Here is an 18,912-nt window from a genome sequence, read left to right as displayed (position 1 = left end):
CTTGGTACTGGGAACCCTGAGATCAGAAATGAAGGCCCTCTAGTGTGCTAGCTGCATATAAGCCATACACATTCTCCTGTATATTTTAAATCACTTCTAGATTACTCCAATACTTCAGTTCAATATAAATGCTATACAAATAAAATGTGTATGTATAACTACACCCTGGATGTGGGAGTATCCAACTCGAGGCCCAGGGGCTACATGTCTCCCAAAGAGTCATAAATGTAGTCAGGCACATTTGTAGATGAAAGAGTCCTGTCACATATCAAAAGGTTGGTCACTCTGCCTGCTTAGGAAATAATTAAAAATTTAAAAAGTCACTACATGTTCTGTATAGATACAGCTTTAATTCATTACAGTAAATTAATTAATTTATTTGAGTCAGTTTCTTACTCTGTAGCCCAGCCTGGCCTGGAACTCACAGTAATACTCCTTCCTCAGTCTCCAAAGTATGAGCAACAAGTTCAGCTATACATGCATCTTAAACATTACTTTCAAAGCAAGGCATGATAGTTCATGCCTTCAAATCCTGAGGACTGAGGACTGGAAGCAGGGGATAAAGAACTCAAAGCCAGCCTGGCCTACATGACAGCTTGTATGGAAAAACAGTTGAAATGTAAAAAATTATGTTACTTTGAGACAGGGTCTTACTATGTAGCGATGGCTGGTCTGGAACTTACCATGTAGACAGAGTAGCCTTGAACTCACAGAGAAATGTGTTTCTGTCTTCTGAGTGCTTGAATTAAAGGCATGTACTACCACATGGGCCAAAAACTTATTTTGATGATGTGGAATACAGACATGGAATATGTGTTTAAACAACAACAACAACAAAAGACAATTAAGATCCTTGAAAAAGAAAAAACAATATTTTTACAAGCTTTTAAGCGTAGGTATTTTTCTAAGTAATATCAACAACAAAAACAATTAAGGTCAAGACTGATGAAACTTTCCACATTTAAAAAAAAAAAGAAAATTGGGTACAATTTAAATGAACAATTTTCACTTTTTATTAAGACAGAGTAGCAGAGACCAAATTTACCCTTTTATATAAACAACAAAAAATAAGGACAAAATAGATAATGGAATCTTTCTAAGTCAATAGAAATCAGTTCATAAAAATTATCCCAACAGGGCTGGGGAGATGGCTCAGAGGGTTAGAGCACTGTCTAGCCTCCCAGAAGATTTGGCTGGATTCCCATTCCCCATGTAGCTGCTCAGCTGATGGTCATTCCAGTTCCAGAGGATCAATTTCCTCATTTGCTTGTACCAATGGACCTGGCAAAACTGTATGAGCCTGAATATGAGTAATATATAATGGATAGTTTCGACTTCTGATGGCCTATTGCAATCACATAAATAACAAAGTCATTTGTGAGTTATCAGAAATAAACAGCAGTTTATTAAATGCAAAACAACTCTTTCTGCATATTGACAGTTGGTAATTATATTAGGAGATTCAGGAAATCCAAAAATAACATAAGGATAGCATACAATTCTGATTTTTGAACTGAAGAATATAGGCTTTTGATCACCTTGCTTATTTTGTTTGGTTTATAACCTGCCATTTCCATCTTCCTTGCATGGGTACAGAATGCAGGCTCCTCAGTATTGGTATTCCCTTTACAATACGTGGAAGAATCCAATTAGTTCTTTTTACAAACTGTGTATGTTTGCTTTTAGGATATTTGTTATTAATGTCTTCCAAGTAGTTAATACAAGCTCTGTGGCAATCTTCATTTTACCCACAATGACACAATCTCAGCATTAGTAAGAGGCACTACAATTTCAGCCGGGTCCATTCCTGACAACTGACATAGTCTTATTCTACCTTTTATAACTGATTCAGAAATCTTTTCTATGTATGTCTTTAATTTTTTAGTTTGTTATGTGCAAAGAAAATCTGCTGCATAGTACTATCTTTCCTTTGCATAATGAGCCCAGGAGGAGAGTAAGTTGAAGGTAAAATGACCAAACTACAAACAAGTTTAGGATCAATTTGATTCACATATACATCTTGAAATCTTTTTTCTACCAGAGTTAACTCTTTTTCTGCTTCAGCTGTTAGACTTCCTGGCCTTTTTAAATCGAAATCTCCTTGTAAGGTTTGAAATAAATTACTTAACTCATAAGTACTTAATCCAATCATAGCCCTAAGTCAGTTAATATCTCCCATTAATTTTTGAAAAGAATTTGCAATTGGTCTCTATGGATCTGTACCTTTTGTGGTCGAATTTTTTGTTCACTAATTTTACAACCCAAATAGCTAATTGAGTCTTCCTCTTTGCATTTTTTTCTGGAACAATCTGTAACTCCGAGCCTGGCATAATTCTTTGTGTCTCCTTAAACATTTTTTCTAAAGTATCTGCATTAGAATGAGCCAACAAATTATCATCCATGTAATGATAAATGATAGATTGAAGAAATTGCTTGTGAATTGTTTCTAATGGTTATAAAACAAAATACTGAAAGTTGGACTATTTAACACGCCCTGCGGCAACCCCCTCCAGTGTTATCTCTTTATTGGAACACTGCTGATCAGAGCAGGTACTGAGAAAGCAAACCTTTCACTATCCTGCTCATGCAAGGGTGCTGGGAAAAAGCAACCCTTTAAATTAATTATTATTCTAGGCCAAGATCTAGGTGACAAAGGAGGAAAAGGAATTACAGGCTGTAAAGGAACCATTGGTTCAATGACTCTATTCACTGCTCTTAAATTCATTACCATCCTCCAATTTCCTGATTTCTTTTTTACAACAAACACAGGGAAATTCCATCTATCTGTACAGAATCTATACAGATCTATACACATCTATCAGATAGAATTCCATTCTATCTGTTGAGCCTCCAGCTGCTCTTGTACCAGTTGTTCAGGGGCCTGAAATTTTTCTTCTGTTATGGGCCACTGCTCTTGCCACCCAGGTCTATTTGACAGCCACTTTATGAGCAAGGCTGTTGGTATTTCAGAAGAAGACCCTCTTATAAATTTGGAAACTCAATATCATTGATGTTCTGTGCATGGACAGTGATTTTAGTTTCTTCCTTGAAACCCCTATCTACAATATCTGGATGTACAATAAATCCTTGAGAAGTTAATCCACTTCTTCTCAAGATCATCCCTACTGTCCCTAAAGCAAAGTACCATAAACACTAGTGGTTTGTAACATTCAACTCTTGGAAATAGGGTAAAAGACCTGGAGGGGACAGGAACTCCACAAAAGGAGCAACAGAACCAAAAATTCTGGGCCCAGGAGTCTTTTCTGAGACCGATACTCCAACCAAGGGCCGTGCATGGAGATACCCTAGAAACCTGTACAGATGTAGCCCATGGCAGCTCAGTCTCCTAGTGGTTTCCCTAGTAAGGGGAACAGGGACTGTCTCTAATATGAACTCAGTGGCTGGCTCTTTGATCACTAACCCCCTGAGTGGGTAGCAGCCTTACCAGGCCACAGAGAAAGACAGTGCAGCCAGTCCTGATGAGACCTGATAGACTAGAATCAGATGGAAGAGGAGGAGGACCTATCAGTGGATTGGGGGAGGGCTTGGGAAGAGAAAAGGGAGGGAGGATGGGATTGGGAGGAGAGTGGGGAGAGGGCTACAGCTGTGATACAAAGTGAACAAATTGTAATAAATTAAAAAAAAAAAGAGGTTCATCTGTAGCCAGATTCAAAGCTGCATTTCCTTCAGTAGTGTGTATCAACTCTGAAATCCTTAGTTTTGGTTTTCCTGCCTGCCTGTTACCCCCTGGCTGTACAAAGGAAGACTGCTTGCTGCTCATATTGTTTACTGAGGGACCTTGAGCTGACAGGCCCCTCTGTTTATTTCCTGATGGCAATAGGTTACCGTGTATGTCCCTCTTGGACCTGCAATCCCTAGACCAATGCTTTCCCTTGCCACAGTGGCTACAAAACCCTGGGAGCCTTTGCATTCTGTTGTAGCCAGAATCTGTTTATTCCCCTCTATGAGTAAATGTACCGTATTCCTCATAGTTAATGCACTTCCTACTTTGTGCTCTAAGGGATTTAACCTTACAGTTTCTTTGTAAATGGCCAAATTCACCACAATTAAAGCACCGGGTATTTGGATAACTAAGACCTCTGGCTGTAGCTTGTCCTATGATATTGGCATGATGCTCCTGAGAGTCAATATCAGTTGTCTCTCATATCCATTCATCTATTGGTGCTCCTCCTGCTTTTAATGGCCAAAGGGCTCTCTTAACATTCAGTATTTGCATTCTCATACACAAGATCAATATCAATGCTTGTCTGGTATCATTCTGGTACAGCACTATTTACTGCTGAACTCAATCTCTGTAATGAATTGGTAAAGGCTTCTCCAGGGCCTTGAATTACCTTAGTGAATGAGGTGGTTGTTTTACCTGGCTCCTAAACCATATCACACGCTCTTAAGGCTGGAACACGACATTGTCCAATTACTATATTCTCAGATTGGATTTGTTCTCGTAAGCCAGCGTAATGCCTTCCCCAAGCAGTTGATCTTTAACAATATTTATACCCCGTGTTATATTTTGTTGTTCTATTTTTGTGGCTTCCTTTCTCTACCCCAATAACCATTATAACTGCTAACCAGCTTCTACCACTGCTGTCACCAAACCTTCCAATCCTGGAGGATAAATCTATTTTGGGAGGCCCAGTTGCTTAACATTTGCTTAATGAAACATGAATGGATTCTAGACTTTACAATGGACTCTTTAAAATGCTTTAGATCTAGCATTTCTACTGGACACTATGTCTTCTCTTCGTAAGTCTCACCATCATCAGTAGCAGGCATATGTTGCACAGACTGGGAAAGCTGATGGTGCTTGCATACCCCACAAAGGACTCCTCTGGGAATGTACTTGGTTCAGAGTATCCCATTTTCCTGTGCTGCCTCATGTTCTTCCAGGCCTCCTGCCTCATGCAGGTGCTCTGGGGACCTGGCAGCAAAAGTGCGTGGAGCGGGGCGGGGCAGCAATCTGCCTTCCAGCCTCATTTGCTTTCCTCTTTTCATCCTTCAGGAAATTTCTGCTCTCAGACCCCAGGCCTGAACCCTTCTATTCTCCTTCCACTGGGACTTTTTGCTTCCCAAGCACTTCAACCTCTAGTCACAACTCTCTAGGTGAATAGCCAGCTTTGCAATCCTTTCTAACACAGGAGTATTGAGTGAACCTTCCAAGTTTTCCACTTTCTTCCCAACCTTTTCCACATGGAATATATAAAAACTCCGAAGAAAACCCCCTCCGGGAGCAAGACAGGAGACCACCAGCGGCTCTAGCCTCTATTTTGCCAAGCTCCTTAAACAACATTGCCAATCCATCAAAATCTGACAATTCTTTCACTACATTAGGAGCAAAGTTACCCATTGTGCCTAAGCCACGTTGGGTGCCACCTGTTGACCTTAATTTTTTTTTTTAACAAACCTACTTTATTTAGTGTTCTTCTACCTTACCTAAATGGTTCTCCCTCCCTTCCAAACCCTCAACACCGGGTAGGAGGGAAGGGTTAGTGGGGACAGGGGATGAAGTTTTCTACTACTTCCTGCTGGGTAAGGTCACAGGATTCTTTTGGGAGCAATATCAGTATCAGTTGTCCAGAAATACAGAAGTCCAGGCATCCAGCAAATCAGCAAACAGCAAATGCAGCAGCAAGCAGTCCTCCTCCAAGTAGCCACTTCTTCTTCCTCTGAGCTATCATTTTTATACCCCTCAAAGTCCTCAGAATCAATTGGAAAAGACCACGCTCTGCATGAGACACTTAACAGGTGTGGACAAACTAAAATCCCCTACTTGGACTTTTAACAAAAACATGTTTACGTATCATAAACCAATACGTTCACAACATTATTACATAAAGAGGAACAGTGTGTTAAGGATGGCAGGAGATGCCTTGCCAGAAACAATACAAGTAAGAAAACAGCAAGCATGAAGGAGGGAGAAAAAAAAAATCAACCCTGCAATCTTATGTCCCTCAAAGAAATGCTAGGCCCAGAGAGCTTCTCTAGAGAGTTTGGGTCCTAAGGAAGACACGACTCCAACCATATACAAAAGTCTTGGAAAATGAAAAGGTGAGTTTGAGCTCAATTGGTAGAGTGCTTATTGTGCAAGCCTGAAGACTTGGGCTAGGATCCTAGCGCCCATGTAAAAACTTGGCATGACTGTGCATGCCTGCAATCATAGCAGTCGTGACAGACAGGAGCTTGCTGGCCAGCTCTCATACCAGAATCCATGGAGCTCCAATTCAAATGAGAGACTGTCTCAAAAACTATGGTAGAGAAGCAATGAGAAGGCCATCTGATGTCAACTCTGGCCTCCACATGTACACACACATGCATGCGTACCTGCACACACAAACAACACACATACATATACACAAAGGAAACTGAAAAGAAGGACTTTCTGTTTAAGAAGTAAGCCATAGCTAAACACCAAAGCTAGACAAAGCCTTTATGAGAGAAGAAACTAAATTATCATCCTGCATAAGCACACATGCAGAAGTTACGAACAAGATTTCAGTTAATTAAATCCAACAATATGATACCATACTGTAACCAGGCAGAGTAGTCTCACCAATACACACTTGGTTTACATTCAAAATCCATGTCATTCGCATATTAAAAATCAACTAACAAAGAAAACGTTGCAATCATCTCAATAGGTGTAGAACATACATTTGATATGAGCTCAATCCATGCCTAGTAAGAACTTTCAGGAAAATAAAGAACAGAAAGGACAGTCACCTTGGTAAAGAACACCTATGAGAATTTTTTAATTAAATTTTTATGTTTTTAATATTAGTTACAGTTTATTTACTTTGTATCTCAGCTGTATCCCGCTCCCTATTCCCTCCCAATCCCAACCTCCCTCCCTCATCTTCTCCCTATGCCTTTCCAAGTCCACTGATAATCATCTGACCCTGTTTGATCAGGTATCTTCAGGCCTGGCTGTAAAGTCCTCCTCTGTGGCCCAGGAGGGCTGCTCCTCCCTCAGGTGGCAGGGGGAGGTCAAAGAGCCAGCCATTGAGTTCATGTCAGAATTAGTCCCTGTTCCCCTTACTAGGGAACCCACTTGGATATTGAGCTACCATGGGCTATATCTGAGCAGGGGTTCTAGGTTATATCCAAACATGGTCCTTGGTTGGAGATACAGTCTCATATAAGACCCCTGTGCCCAGATATATTTGGTCCTTGTGGAGCTCCTGTCCTCTCCAGGTCATACTAATTCCCCCTTCTTTCATATGATTCTCTGTACTCTATGGAAGGTTTGGTTATGAGTCTCAGTATCTGCTTCGATACACTGCTAGGTAGAGACTTTCAGAGGCCCTCTGTGGTAGGCTCCTGTCCTGTTACTTGTTTTCTCCTACATGCAATGTCCATCCCATTTGTCTTTCTAAGTGAGGGTTTGATAGTCTTATGCTAATGTTATTCTAAATCCTGAAGAGCTGACTGCTTTCACTTTAAGTTCACAACTGAGAAAAGGATACCCCTCCTTACCACCATGACCCAGAACTGCTGGGGACAGTTACTTCAGCAATGATGGACCAGGGCACACCCATTTGCAAAAGTACAAAGAAAGATTCAATTATCTAACAAGATTAAGTATGCACCATATACTCAAGTCTAAAACTTAAAAACTACAAATTCCTAAATGAAACGGTTATTTTATTTATTTACTTATTTATGTATTTGATCATTATTTTCCTAACTCCAACTCCAAAGCTCTGACTTTAGAAAACTCTGTTAACTTTGGTTAGGCAAATTTATAAGAATAAGTATGTCAACTGAAGCATATTCCATTGAATAGCAAACTAAAAGAATAGAGTTCCTGCACACGGTATATACTCACTCATATAATATAATATAGGATAAACCTACTAAAATCTGTACATCTAAAGAAACTAATCAAGAGGGAGGACTCTTGCTAAAATGCTCAATCCCTATCCAGAAAGGCAAAGAGGCTGTACATCAGAAGAAGGAGAAAAGAGGGAACAAGTCAGGAGCCTGACACAGAAGACTTCTGAAAGGCTCTGCCCTGCAGACTATCAATGCAGATGCTGAGACTTATGGGCAACCTTTGGGCAGAGTGCAGGGAATCTTATGAAAGAAGTGGGAAACAGTAAGGTCTGGAGAGGACAGGAACTCCACAAAGAGAGCAACAGAACCAAAAAATCTGAGCACAGGGGTCTTTCCTGAGACTCATACTCCAACCAAGGACTATGCATGGAGATGACCTAAGACCCCTGCACAGATATAGCCCATGGCAGTTTAGTATCCAAGTGGGATCCATTGTAATAGGAACAGGGACTGTCTCTGACATGAGCTGATTGGCCTGCTCTTTAATTACCTCCCCCTGAGGGGGAAGCAGCATTTCCAGGCCACAGAAGAAGACAATGCAGCCACTCCTGATGAGACCTAATTGACTAGGATCAGAAGGAAGGAAAAGAAGACCTCCCCTATCAGTGGACTTGGGGAGGGGCATGCATGTAGAGGGTGGAGGAAGGGAGGGATTGGGACGGAAGGGGGGAGGGAACCACAGGGGGGATACAAAGTGAATAAAGTGTAATTAATAAAGAATTTTAAAAAAAGGCAGAAAAAAGAATAGAGTTCTTTCAAATTGAAAAGACACAAAGAATATAAAAAGATAAGCCACACAACACAGGCATTATTTATAAATAATACAAATGTATCCAAAAATAAAAATGGCTCTTAACTCAGCAATGAGCAACCATCAACCCAATATATAAAATCTGAATACATACTTGACTAGAGAAGATACACAGCTTATAAATAAGGACAGGAAAGCTGCTGCTGCTGCACATCATTAGCCACAAGCCAAAACCATAATGCAAGGACACCATACATCTATCAGAAAGGGTGCAAGTTAAAATGAAACACTCATTTTCGATAAGCATGGACAAGGATGTGGAAAAAAGGGAGAGAAAGAGCAAGAGCAGGCACGATCCAACAGACAAAAAATCAGAATACATACCATATGATTCTACTTATGCAATATTTTAGAAAATGCAAACTGATGGCTGCCTGAACCTGGGAAGACAAGGAGCTTGGGGTGTGGGAGGGAGCAAAGTCTAAGCGCGCATGAGGAAAATACATGGATCTAGGGATGAGAGAGGCGTTCAGTATCTTAAAGCACGCAAAGCTTCAGGGCTGTACCTACTTCAGAGCTGACCATACTGCACTCTGCGCATGTGCACCTTACTGTGAGTCCACTGCAGCTTCTAAGTATGTTTAAAGTCCTTAAAAATGATGCCCACACATGGACATCACTCACTTATCTCACATCTCACACCCTGCATAAAGAAAGCTGATGAGAGCATAACTCATGTATAAAATATACATTTCTTATTAATAAATAAAAGAAATGAAACATGAACACAATCCTTGTCTGCAGAGGAGTTGTGAAAAAAGCAGAAACAGCTGGAGCGTGATGGGGAGGTACGAGGGAAGGCAGGTGTGGGGCGCTTGCTAGGTGCTGTGACAGTACTTCTGGAGGCCTAGAGGCTCACTCCTCAGGGTGACACTTGCCTTCTGCTTCAGGAATTCATCTCAGAATCATCACGCCTTCCACATCACTGCTGCACAAACATCACTCTCTCCAAACCCACACAATCCTGTACGATGAGACTGGACATTAAAAGCAATCATGCTCTTTTAAAGCCCATTTCTTACAAATTTTAAACATAAAAAGTGATTAAGATATTTTTGTTTAAAAGTGTTGGGTATGGAGCACTGTGGTTCCATTTTTTATATGTATATACAAGAAAAACACTCAACTGATAATTTATTTTATGTGTATACATACTTGTTGCACTAATGAACAGCTGCTACCTTTGCAATCAGAAGAAAGCATAAGTTACTGTGTGTTTTAGAACAATCGAATTAGAAAAGAAGGGCCATTTTCAGCAGTGCTCAGCTGCTCATGCTTTTATTCTGTATGTAAAACACTGGCATAGTAGTGGGGTAGCATGTGGCATTCCCATACACACACATGTTGCAAAATCTCTCAGTTAAGCACGCCTCCTCAGCACTGCCTTGTTGGTGTGGAAATGAGTCGCCATCCTTCCATTAGGCACCGTGGGGTGGACGGTACACATGTACTTGCAGCCGCCCACTCAGTGATCTCACTCTAACCAGTACTCACACTCTTCTCCCCTCCTCTCCCTGAGGCCTAGTAACCACCATTCTTCTTTCAACTTCTGAGACCAACAAGTTATGCTCCACACGAGTGAGAGTGTTAGTATTACTCTTCCCTTCGTGTAGTATCAGGATCCATCCATATAGCTACAACTGTCAGGATGGCATTGTCTTTGATGGCTCAGTAATTTCACAGGTGCATGTACACTTTATGAACTGAGCACTGATGGGCACTGAGGCTGCTTTCTTAGTCCTGCCTGTTATGACGTGGCTCAATAAACGCAGCAATATAGATGTTTCTTCAACATACTGGCATTATTTTTTTTTTTTTTTTTTTTACTAAATGCCCAGGAATGGGCTACTGGATTCCTTAACAGTTCTCTTTTTAAGTTTCTAGGTCCTTCACAGTGTTTTCCACAATGGTCATATTAATTTACATACCCACTAACGGCAAAATTTCCTTGTCTTTCATGCTTTTGTCTCTTATAGACAGAAGCCATTTGTACTGGGATATGGTGATATCTGACCATGGTTTCCTTTACATTCCCTGGGTGGTTTGATTATGCTAAACATATTTTCTTAATCTGTTCACCATTTTATTATTATTTTCTTTTTAAGAAAATGTCTCCATAGGTATAATGGCTTGAATGAGAAACGTTCCCCATAGGCTCACATACTTCAACACTTGGTCCCTGGTTGGCGGCACAGTTTAGAAGGTTTTGGAACTTCTGAAACATGGAGATTTGCTGGAGGAAGTAGACTCTTGGGATGGGCTTTGAAGGTTTACAGCCCCACACCAACTCCATTTTACTTTCTCTGCTTTGTGTTTATGGTTGGAGATGTAATCTCTCAGCTTCCTGCTCTAGATGGCTGCTGCCATGCTCTCTTCCTCCTATTATGGACTATCCCTTTGGAATTGTAAGCCAAGAGAATCTTCTTCCATAAGCTGATTCTGGTCAGGGTGTTTTCTTGGAGTAACATGGAGGAACAAACGCAGTAGGTATACTGCATTTTAAATCAGGTTGTCTACTTGCTAGCTCTCATAGTTCATTTTGGATATGAACTAACTGCTGGATGCACAGTTTGAAGATATTAATCCATTTTACAGATTGTCTTTTCACTCTGACATTTTCTTTGCTGGCAGAAGCTTTTTTTTTATTTGATGCAATTCAATTAATTGATTTTGATTGTTTCCTATACTTTGGGGTCTGATTCAAAAAGCTACTATTCACTCCAAAGTCCTGAAACATTTACCCTGTGTTTTCTTCTAGTATTTCTGTATTTTAAATTTTCAATCAGTTTTGAGAGTTTTTGTTTTTTTTTTTTTTTAAACTGGTGAGAACAAGGAGTCTCTTTTCATTCTTCTGCTTATGGATGCCCAATGGTTCCAACACTGTTTATTGCATGAACTCTCCTTTCTCCACTGTGTGTAGTTAGCACTCTGTGGATGGGCAAGGTTGCTTCTTGGCAGTCCTCAGGCCTGTACAAATCTTTATTTGTAGAGAGAATATCTCATATATGTAACACCTGTCCAAAACAACAACAAAAAAACCCATTGCCTATAGGAAAGGGTAGAAGGTGGGACATCTGGGATTCAGGCAAAAGGGGTTCTGGGATAGGGCCAGGTGTGGGAGATTCGCCCATGAAAATGGGACAACAGACGTGTGGTACTTCAGCAGAGGTAACCATCCACATGGCAGAATGTAGATTAGTATTAATGTGTTATTTTAAGTTACGAGCTAGTCAGAGAAGAGCCTAGCTATATGGCCTAGGTACTGGTAAATACATTTTAAGCCTCATGAGTCAATTATTCTGGAAGTTTGGAGCTGGGAGGAAAAACACGTACCTATACTGCATTTGTTCTTTTCACTCAAGACTGTTTGGCTTTTCAGGATCTTCAGAATAATTTAACGATCCTCCCAATGTGTTGGTATCTACAGTGGAAAACTGGAGAGGCATAAACTGTGGCTAGATTTCATTCAATTTGATTAAAAAATAAATATATTGTGCAATTAGCATACTAACACTAAAGAAAACACTGGATAATCATAATGTATTATCTTATGATTTATGTAGGATGAGAGTCCATTACATAAAAGTATCAGAGGCAAAGAGGAATTAAACAATAACATAAAACCTGACTGTAACTTTCAAATCTCACAGAAGGGAGGTCCTATGCATTTGGGGTACCATGGCAAGGCACTAGCCTCCATGGCTTCCTTTAAGGCATAAAAGGATCTGTGAAAATCAGAATCTGGCTTTTTAAAAAAACTTGAAAAACTGAAAAGTACATTTACATAGAAAAATCTATCAAAAGAAACAAATCCAACAGTGAAACTATCAGTTAACAGCAAAAATTAACATAATAAACTTAATAAATCATATGTAAAACTGCTTTTAATGTTAGTTACTGTATAGCATTTAATGAGAGTTCAGAAATAAGATGATGAATCTACTTGGCACAAAATCAGCAAGCTGGTGACTTGAAGAAGTCACCAACCTGATGATGACAACCTGATGATGCTGGAAACAAAAAGTTTCCATTTCCTTCCTATTGACGGAGTCTACGGCAGGCGCTGCTTGTCTTCGTTACAATGCCATGCCAAGTGTCCTACAAGTAAGTTTAAAGGGCCTCAGAGGAGAAGACGCAATCTCCTGTGCATGCCTCAGAGTCTGCTGACATTAGCCCATGTTGAGAATTTGTGTAGCATGCTCCCCTCTGTTTGTATAGGCACTGACCAAGAGATTCAGTGTAACTGTCCATCTAGATTAGAATTTCCAGAAAACTATTTCCTAGGGAATAAACATGTCATACATCACGAGACAGACATGCTGTCATCAGGATAAATGTCATAATAAATTTGGCCAGTAGATCTTGAAATGTGAAAATATTAAACTGAAAATATAAAAACAGGCAATGAGACTTTTGGTGTCTTACAACTAGCAACTTGTGAGAGAGCTGTGTATCCTCATGCTGGAAATGGAACATGGGCCTTATGTACATTAGGTACATAGTCTACCTCTGAGCCTCCAGCTTGTTGATTGAGAAGGAGCTTGCTATGTAGTCTAGGCTGGTCTCAAACCTGGAATCCTTCTCCTCATGTATCAGAGATGGGGTCACAAGCATGTACCACTGTGCCCAGCTTTTCTTTACACGTTACAGACAGCCTGACTGTCTGAGAGACCTTGTTTCATGTTTGGTTCTGCTGTCATCCTGTGACTTGTGACTGTAAAATACAACAGCTTGACAGTCCTTCAAGACTTTGGAGTTGATGCTAGAACAACTGCTGAATCCACAGGTGACAGCCACAGCTGGACTGCACTCTTCACTAGAGATCTTTTGAGTTTGGTGACAGGATTCCATTTACTGGGCATTCACTCACTGGTGGGATTTGTCAGCTTTGGCTTATCAAAAATACATGTACTAAAATGTGGGTGTCCAATTTCTATGCAGATAAATGTTTTTTTTTCTGTTGAGTAAAACCTCTGAGTAGCATGCTATCTAACTTTATAAGCAACTGCCTATCTGAAATGAGTGTGCTCTATTTCACTGTTGAAAAGCACAAACTTCTAAGCAGTGATGGAATTCAGGCTTTCTCAAAATTAAGAGAATCTAAGTACCCTGAGGTTCAATTCTGTCACAATAATAATAAAATAATAGTATAGCAATCCCGACTAAGAAAGTACTTCCCATATACTCAACTGTAACAAATGTTTGCTCCTATCTCAAGCTGTCCTAGTTAAAGAGCAAACAGCTGGGGATGTTGCGCAGTGCTATAGTACTCATCTAACATGCCCCTGCTTCAAAGTCTGTTCCAGAAAAAAAGGAAAAAAAAAAAAAAAAAAAAGAAAAGAAAAGAAAAGAAAATTCAATTTGTAAATTATCTTCTTTGGGTCTGTGAATTGTAGTATGTTTATCATGTTCTATATGGCTAAAATCTGCATATAAGTGAGTACATACCATGTGTGTCTTTCTGCTTCTGGGTAACCTCACACAGGATGATCTTTTCTAGTTTTATCCCTTTGCCTGCAAATTTCATGATTTCCTTGTTTTAAATGGCCGAGTAGCATTCCATTGTGTGAATGTACCACAGTTTCTTTATTCATTTATTGGTTGAGGGACATCTTGGTTGTTTCCAGATTCTGGCTATTACAAATAAAGCTGCTACAAACATAGCTGAGCAAATTTCCTTGTATGGTGGAGCATCTTTTGGGTCTTGAGGTAGAGCTGTGCCCAATTTTCTGAGATAGCACCAGATTGATTTCCAGAGTGCTTGTATAAGTTTGCACTCTCACCAACAATGGAGGAGGGTTCCCTTTTCTCCACATCCTCACCAGGATGTGTTGTCACTTTGTTTTTGTTCTTAGACATTCTGACAGGTGTAAGATGGAATCTCAGGATCGTTTTGATTTGCATTTCCTTGATGACTAAGGATGTTGAGCATTTCTTTAAGTGGCTTTCAGCAATTCGAGATTCCTCTGTTGAGAATTCTCAGTTTAGCCCAATCTGAGACCCACTGCATGGGAGACAGCCAACCCTTGACATTATTAGAGATAGTTATGTTTGTAGACAGGAGCCAAACATAGCTGTCCTCTGAGAGACTCCACCTAGAAGCTGATGGAAACAGATGCAGAGATTCACAACCAAACACTGGGTGGAGTGCAGGGAGTCTTGTGGAAGAATGGGGGGAAGAATAGAAGGAACTAGAGGGGACAGGAGCTCCACAAGAACACTAAGAGAGCCAACAAACCAGAGAGCGGGAGGGTGGACTATGGAGAATGAAGCATCAATCAAGGATAATGCATAGCCTGAACCTAGGTATACAGATGTAGCGGATGGGCAGCTTGGTCCTCATATGGGTTACCTAGTAAGGGGGAACAGGGGCTGACTCTGACATCAACTCTGTTGGCTGCTTTTTGATCACTTTCTGCTGGTGCGGCTGTTTAGCCAGGTCACAGGGCTGGATGAGCTCAGTCCTGATGCAACTTGATAAGCTGGGGTGCATGAAGGGGGAGGGGCTCCTCTTATCTGATGGAATAGGGGAGGAGGATGGGGGAAGAGAGAGGGAAGGAACAGGAGGAGAAGAGGAAGGGGGTTGAAACTGGGATGTAAAGTGAATAAATAAATAAAATAAAAGAGCTGCCTATAAACATACAAGCTTTTAGAACATCAAATAAATTGGACCCGAAAAAGAAAATCTTCCCACCACATGATAATTAAAACACTAACTGTACAGAACAAAGAAAGAATATCAAAAGCTGCAAGGAAAAAAGATCAAGTCACATATAAAAGCAGGCCTATCAGAATTAAATGTAACTTCTCACCAGAAATGCTAAAAGCCAGAAGGGCCTAGGCAGATACGGACACTAAGAGATCACAGATGCCAGCCCCAACTACTATACCCAGCAAAACTTGTAATCACCATAGAGGGAGAAAACAATATATTCCATGACAAAAACAAATTTAAACATTCCCTAACCATAAATCTAGTCCTGCAGAATATACTAGAAGGAAAACTCCAACCCAAAAAGGATAATTATACCCAGGAAAACTGGGTAATAAATAACTCCACATCTACAAAAACATAAGAAAGGAAGCATACATACATTCTCCCTCTCCCCCTGCCTTTCTACCCTACCACCAAAATAAAAATAACAGGAATTAACATCCACTGGTCATTAATATCTCTCAACATCAATGGCCTCAACTCCTCAATAAAAAGACACAGGCTAACAGAATCAATATGAAAACAGGACCCATTGTTCAGCTGTATACAAGAGACACACCTCAGCAACAAAGATAGATATTAACTCAGAATAAAGGGCTGGAAAAAGGTTTTCCAAGCAAACATACCCAAGAAGCAAGCTGGAGTAGCCATTCTAGTGTCTAATAAAATAGGCTTTCAGTCACAATTAAAAGAGATGGGGAAGAACACTTTATACTCATTGAAGGAAAAATACACCAAGATGCCATCTCAATTCTGAACAACTATGCCCCAAAGGCAAGGGCACCCACATTTGTAAAAGAAATAACATTACTAAAACTTAAATCTCACATCAAAGGTCACATATTCATAGTAGGAGACTTCCACACTCTCACCAATAGACAGATCATCGAGACAGAAACTAAACTGAGAAATAATGAAACTAACAAACGTCATGAATCAAATGAACATAACAGATATCTACAGAACATTTCTTGCAAACACAAAAGAATATACCTTCTTCTCAGCACTTCACAGAACTTTCTCCAAAACTGACCATATACTCGGTAACCAAGTAAGTCTCAACCTATACCAAAAGATTGAAATAATCCTTTGTATCTTATCAAGACTACCATAGATTAAAGCTGCAACTCAGGATTGACAGAAACAAAAGAAAGCCTATTAACACATGGAAACTAAACAACTTCCTACTCAATGACTACAGAGTCAGGGAAGAAATAAAGAAATTAAAGACTTTTTAGAATTCAATGAAAATGAAGGTGCAACATACCCAAACTTGTGGGACACAATGAAAGCAGTAGTAAGAGAAAAGTTCACAGCACTAAGTGCCTTCATAAAGAAATCAAAGAGTTTACATTGTAGCAATTTAAAAGCACACCTAAAAGCTCTACAACAAAAAGAAGCAAATACACCCAAGAGTAGTAGATGGCAGGAAATAATCCAATCAAGGCTGAAATCAATATCCTAAAAACAAAGATAATAATATAAAGAATTAATAAAACCAGGAACTGGTTCTTTGACAAAATCAATTAAGACAGACAAACCCCTAGCCAAACTAACTAAAATGCAGAGAGGCAATATCCAAATTAACAAAATCAGAAATGAAAAGGGGGACATAACAATAGACCCTGAGGAATTCCAAAGAATCATTAGGTCTAACTTCAAAAGTCTGTACTCCACACAACTGGAAAACCTAAAGAAAATGGAAAATTTTCTTGATAGATTCACTTAACAGAGCTACATCAGGGTCAGGTAAACTGTTTAAACAGTCTTATAACCTCTTAGGGAATAGAAGCAATCATCAAAAGTCTCCTAACTGAAAAAAAAAAAAAGCAAGCCCAGGGCCAGATGGTTTTAGCTCAGAATTCTACCAGACTTTCAAAGAAGAGCCAATGCCAATACTCCTCAAACTGTTCCCCAAATTAGAAGGAATGAATTTCCAAACTTATTCCATGAATCCATAGTTACTCTGATACCTAAACCACACAGACTCAACAAAGAAAGAGAATTTCAGACCAATCTCCCTCATGAATAGTGATGCAAAAATACTCAATAAAATACTCACAAAACGAATCCAAGGACACATCAAACACATCATCCACCAAGGTCAAGTAGGCTTCATCCCAGGGATGCAAGGATGGTTCAATATACAAAATCCATCAATGCAATCCGCCATATAAACAAACTGAAAAAAAGTGTGGATATTAGCCGTATAATGCAGGACAACCATACTACAATCCACATACCTGAAGAAGCACCCTAGGGAGGATGTTTAATTCTCATTCAGAAGGGCAAACAGAATAGCCACTGGAAGTGTTTGAAGACAGGGAACAGGAGAGCCTACCATACATGTACTGTGAAAAATCCCACCCACCAGAGGATAGTAGCAGATGCTGAGACTTACAGCCAAACTTTGGGCAGAGCACAGGGAATCTTATGGAAGAGTAGGGAGATAAAAGGACCCAAAGAGGAAAGGAGCCCCACAAGAAGACCAACAGAGCCAACAAATCTGAGCCCAGGGTCCTGTAGACTTGATACGCTAGGGTCAGTTGGTAGGGGAGGAAGGTTCCCCCTTTCTGAGGATTAGGGAAGAGAGATGGGGAGGATGAGGGAGGGAGAGTGGAACCAGGATGAGATGAGAGGGAGCTATGATGGAAATATAAAGTGAATAAATTTAAAAAAATATTAATTTAAATTTAAAACAAGAAAATGGCTTACAAACCACTATTTGGGGAAATTGCTGGCATCATTTTTGGTCAGCTACAAAAACTTTACAGACTTTAACATTTGTATTTTCATGTTTCTCTGGATTTTTAGCTGGATGTGTGAATAGTTCATTTTGTTGATACACAAACCCTGAAGAAAAAATGAAAAGCAGGGCTCAGAGCCTGGGGGCTTAGGATTGTGAACACAGAACACAGTTGAAGGGCAGTGTGTTGTCCACTTCTCTGAAAGAAAGTGGTATTAGTTCTTAAGAATCCTGCCCTGATATCACAACAGTCCTGCTATGAATAGAAGAAGATCACCATCTCCTAAAAACAAATTAGAGTAAAACAATAAATGAAAAAAAAAATCATAAGTATTTTATTTGAAGAAAGCATTCTTTGAGTCTTTTTTGTGTAGTTCTGAGATAACTTTCTAATTATAAAAATCACACTTCCTTGACTAATAAGCAATGCTATGTTGACTGAGGAGGCCTAGCAGAGGATCAGGTGAACCCAATTAACCCAGTTTTATCTTTTACACCCTAAGTGGTTTATTTTAGATGTACAATGCTCCCTAAGCCCGTAGGGCCCAACAAGGAAAACCCATAAACAGGATCTAAAGGCCATGACATTATTTTTGCCCTCTTTCTTGTGCCTTAAGTGTGCATCCAACACTACAAACATTCTTGTCCTTTGGGAAAGAAGGCAAATCTGAAATTAATTATGGCAGCTATTATCATAATACTATTAAATTAAACACCATGACTTTAGTGAATTTTATTTTGGTACAATTTTGCTAATGAATACATCTCCAACGATTAACTCATGCATGC

General features: G+C 39.8%; 1 protein-coding gene across 4 annotated transcripts in view; it reads right to left on the bottom strand.

Annotated features, from left to right (window-relative positions):
- Window positions 1-18,912, bottom strand: part of Znf438 (zinc finger protein 438) — a 125,545-nt gene that overhangs the window by 31,993 nt on the left and 74,640 nt on the right. The window contains exon 5 of one of the 4 annotated variants that reach the window (XM_060380642.1): window positions 17,440-17,559. The exons of the other annotated variants lie outside the window; for them this stretch is intronic. The gene's annotated coding sequence lies outside the window, so the exon portion shown is untranslated. The remainder of the gene's footprint in view (window positions 1-17,439; window positions 17,560-18,912) is intronic. 4 annotated transcript variants of the gene reach the window in all.

Source organism: Meriones unguiculatus, chromosome 3 (assembly GCF_030254825.1).
Source record: "Meriones unguiculatus strain TT.TT164.6M chromosome 3, Bangor_MerUng_6.1, whole genome shotgun sequence".
NCBI classification, from domain to species: domain Eukaryota; kingdom Metazoa; phylum Chordata; class Mammalia; order Rodentia; family Muridae; genus Meriones; species Meriones unguiculatus.
This window is presented reverse-complemented; position numbering and strand designations above follow the sequence as displayed.